Here is a 5,000-nt window from a genome sequence, read left to right on the forward strand (position 1 = left end):
CAGCAAACCATTTTTTCTTAATTGTCAGGCAAGTCCAAAAGTGGGGCTACATCCCTTTATGCAGCTGTTTCAATTCTTGGTTTAAAAAGCTATCAGCCTCTATACACCAACTCACTGGTTACAAGTGTTAACGAAAATTACAAAAGCCTGAATCGCAATAAAAATAAGTGTTGCAAAAAGGATTTCCTCGAAGAATATAAATCACTATGAACAATCGACAAACTGTAGAGGCTTTACCATTTAATCACATTATTTAAAATCATTCATATTATAAACTGAGGTGAGTTGCAGCTTCTTTTTCTGAGTGTTTCACAATGTTTTTCCAAAAACAGAAGCGGGATCGAAACCTAATTGACCTCATATCCACTTGTTTTTTTCTTTTTATTTCACCTCCTTCCGCTCATAAACACATCATCGAGTTTTTATCATCACTGATGAGAAGGGATTTTCAGACATTGGGTTTCTTTCGAAACTCCAGTTTCTGTTTCTTTTATTTTTACGACCATCCCATATTTAAATGCTGCGCTGCTATCACAGAAACATTTAAAACCAATTAGTTGATATGCTGGAGATCATATTCACTCACTTTACGACTAAAAATTCTTCACGTTCATTCCAAGAACAGCATCAGATTGAGACTATTTCATTTCCACATGAAGAATACTATCAATAAGAAGCTACTGTCATACGGACGTTCCAGCAGATTATAGCTGGAAAGAGAAACGAACCCGTATGACTCCAGCAGCAACACAATAAGCGCTATGACAAAGGGGGGGATATTTCTGGAATGCGACAGTGACTGAAACACGACGCATTAGGAGGGAACGGAAATTTTATTTCGCGAACCACCCGCTTATATTCCAGCATATTACGCGAGGTTCCAAAAGAGACCGAATCGATCTCTGTCCAGTTTCAAAATCAAGTTTGAAAGAGGGTTACGCGAAGGGACCAGAAAGGGCAGAAATGCTCGGAAACGTTTGTGAAGAGGCCTTCCGATCGACTCTCTTGCTTGTGTCAACATTTCAGAGCTAATCACTCGAAGGTATTTAACCTGTCAAACGGCACTGGACGAGAACACAACAGTACTGAAAAGTTTAACGATATATCCATAACAATCAAAATACAGTAATTTAAAAATATAAATTACTTGGATTTACAGATTACGAAGAACTTTTTAGCTACTATATCGTGATCATTTTTCATGATTGGGAATCCAATTATAGCCAGTATATTGCTATCATTTATGAAGCTCGTAAAACAACACGAAATTATGACGCCACAACGCTAAATTAAAAGTGGAGTGCACCAGTAATTGAACGTTTACCAGATTTTTCTTCATTACTCTGTTCTCCTAAGATCAATAGTTAATTTACGCAAAAACTAAATAAAAAATTGGCGAGAAACGGTTATACGCATCATGCACCATTTATCAAGCAAAAATTTAACAGATTAACAATTTCTCTGTTTTTTCAGATAAAATAACACAAAATAACACTGAGGATTTCTCATTACATTCGCTAATCAAAAACAGTCAACCGAATCAGTATACTGTAGAATCAGCCTCAAGGAATACATAGTGAAATACTATAACTGATAATAAAAACTGTATAGCCGACCCCTCTTAAATACATCAATAAATGAATAAATAAATCAATGTTTCCAATACTGCCGCAGAAATATAAGAATTTCAGGATGACTTTCATTTACTCATACGGCTAAGTGTACCTTTAATATTATTCTCTTAAGTTATATCTGGAAAGAAAAATTAAATTGCCAAAAGGAGCTAACAGTTTTGGTAAACTTTTCATCGCTTCCTTATAAAGGTAGGTATATTTCACTATACCTATACCTCCTAGAAAAATTATGCCTTGATATTAGTTTGATAGTGTTTCTTTGCTGGCGTTGTGCACTGTGTTCACTTTATTGCGTATAAATGAAGTTTATGAATATGAGTAATGTTTAAATTTTGTTAGAACTTCCGGTTACCCAAAAACAGATCTCACTGACAAGCACCTGAGTATGGATCTCAAACATGGTCATAGCCTACGTTGCCAAATGAATGATCAAAGTTTCTCTAAAACATAGCCTGGTGACGGTTCATTCTATATCAAATGGCACGACCTATATAAAAAGTCATTTAACGTGTCGAATACACTTGAGAAATAAGTTACAGAAGATAATATAAAAAAAGAAGAGATCAGTTTTTATAAAATAAAAAGATAAATCAATAAACAAACGGATTAAAATGTAAAAATTAAGTAAAATACAAGGCGAACTGTTTTAGGGCAATAATGCATTCCATCTTCGCTTCAAGCTTGGAGGTTCTAACTGCACAACATCCTCAGGCAGTACAGTGTCTCTTCTTACATTTAGTGTTATAGCATAAGATCATTATGGTAAAAAAAAAAAAAAAAAAAGAATCTCAATATTTCCTAAACATATAACAGAGAAATAAAACACGAAATAGCCGCGCTCTGACATAGCCTATACAGTTATTTGGTAAACACAGTTCTATAGTGGTGTAGTGCAATTTTTTCTTTATTTGCATCATGGTGTGTGTGTGAGAGAGAGAGAGAGAGAGAGAGAGAGAGAGAGAGAGAGAGAGAGAGAGAGAGAGAATGATTCAGCGTCTTTCAAACAAACGACCATCCAAAAAACTTGTAAAGATGAAACTTAGCATTTATTATGCAGACGGAATGAGTAAGTAACCTTAAGCGCTTATCACGAGCATGCCAGTAAGGACAAGGAACAACAGAAGGAATGGGGGTAAAGGGGGACCTGTCCTAGAATGAATAAATAAAACTTCCTCCAGAGTGAAAAATGCTTATAGTAATAACTGAGTAGTAGGAACTTTCAACGAACGCACGAATCCGAAGAGTCCCAAATCCCACAGCGCAAACTTAGACTGCTTTGGTCTCGTAGGGGACTAGTGTGGTAGCCGGAGACAAAGTTAGAAAATGTTCTCATGATGAGTAAAACGGTAACCAAAACAGCAACTATAGAATAAAACATCTTGGGCGCCCTGCAGAAGAGATAATCTGAAACTAGGGAAGTGGTAAATGCAGGAAAGTTGACTTTTTTCTTGTTGAAGTCGAATAAGGTAGTACCAATATACTGCTATAATACATTTATTCAACAAAAACAATTCACCACATCAAAATAGCAGATAATTTTTCATAATCAGAATCACCTACCTAACCTAATAATTTTTGACCACCTAAACTATTCTACAATCCTAAAATGATGGCAAAAGATTGCATTTGAATTTCCTATTCATCAAATAAAAAAAAAATTGGGTTTAAAAACAGCCACCACAGAAAAAGGCAGCTATTGTGGTTTAAAAGCTACACCTGAACAACTTACACATATTTTATGCAGATATGCTCTCCCGAAGAGGGGTCACAGATGAAGGAAAATTTTGAGACTAAACATAAATGAGAGAGGTTGGCTGGAAGGTAAACTGACAGTCACAAATAGCATTGAACAGAATCTTCAGCTATCATATACTTCTGCAAAACTGCCAAACACTGAAGAAGTAAAATATGATGCAAATTGTTATGCAGAGCCTTAATATCAGAAAGATAAAAAAAAAAAGCATTCCAAAGAATTTTTCTGAAGAGCGACGAGCAATAGCAGAGTTGGATGAAGATACTCGAAAAGGTGTTTAATAAAGCTTCAAAATAGCACCAAGATAAATAACGTAATTAAGATTCAGCAAGAAGTATGGGTCAATACAGGAGATAGATAGTCAGCAAATCCACTCAGTGAGTGTATTACAATAGGCCAGATGGAGGCAAAGGTCCTGCAGAATTTATGAGCAAGGACTTTATGGAAGAGTAGTGAAATGTGTATTAGTGGGATAGAGACTATTGGGATTCTTGGAGGAATTTTTAAGGCGTACGTTTTACTAAAAGAGCAAGTTATAGCTCCGTCAAGGCTAAGGAGAGAGAAGTTAGAGTTATTGAGTTACAGATGTTATAAGCTATTTCACTTGAAATAAACCAGGATTCCCTTTGCATGCAAGCCACGGCCAGTATGTTTGGTTTCCCCTGGAAACAGAAAACGAAATAATAGGAATCCTTAATGCTCCTTCTCACTTGATTGCAGGATAATGGAGAAGTTGCAGTGAAACTTAGTTCTCCAAAACGGAAAGTTCATATGAGAAAGAAACGGTGTTCTGACTCTTGGTTACGGTTACCATAACATCAAACCACCTAAGAAAATTTATGGTTAAAATTATGTATGCCATTTCGTGCAGAAATGTCAATATGGCACAGAAGATTTTGCATGGAGATAATATGCGGAGAAAAGGTGAAAATAGATTTTACATAAATTCCTAATGGTGCGAAAAACCGAAGAGGATGTGATATTAGAAAATAAATAAACATTACTGGGTACACGGTGGTGACAATAAAGAGCACATATTGGGTGATGAATAATTCTCAACGTCATGTTTGTAGAAGAAAAGTTGAAGACCTCTCTGATCTCCCCATCAGGGAACTTCGCAGAAAAAATTCCAAAGGCCTAGGTAAAAAACGAGATGACAGACAAAATAATGCCAGTGGAGTTGGCAAAACCATGAGATCATAAAAGAAGATGGAAGAAGTCTGGTGAAGCAAATAACAACATAAAAGTTAAATTCAAGATCCATAAGCATAACCATAATTAGGATAAAAATATAGTTTGCAACAGACCCTAGTACTGAGAGTTAACGGGAATACAGAACGTAGTAAGAATTGTGGAAAGAGTGAGAGTTTCATCGCTAGTCAATTGCATTTCCAGAACAGATGCAAATAATAAGGATAACAGTAACTGAGAACTGTCCTACATATCAGGGAATAACATGAAGACACCGAATAATTGTAGAGAGATTAGGGATAGGGACAGTTAAGTTCTACCATAAAAGGCAATGTCAGTCACCTGGATGTCCGGAAATACTTGGCAATCCTCGTCACCAGGTATTAGCAAATACTTTGTTGAAGCTCTCAACTATTTCAAAA

Source organism: Macrobrachium rosenbergii, chromosome 28, assembly GCF_040412425.1.
Source record: "Macrobrachium rosenbergii isolate ZJJX-2024 chromosome 28, ASM4041242v1, whole genome shotgun sequence".
Taxonomy (NCBI): domain Eukaryota; kingdom Metazoa; phylum Arthropoda; class Malacostraca; order Decapoda; family Palaemonidae; genus Macrobrachium; species Macrobrachium rosenbergii.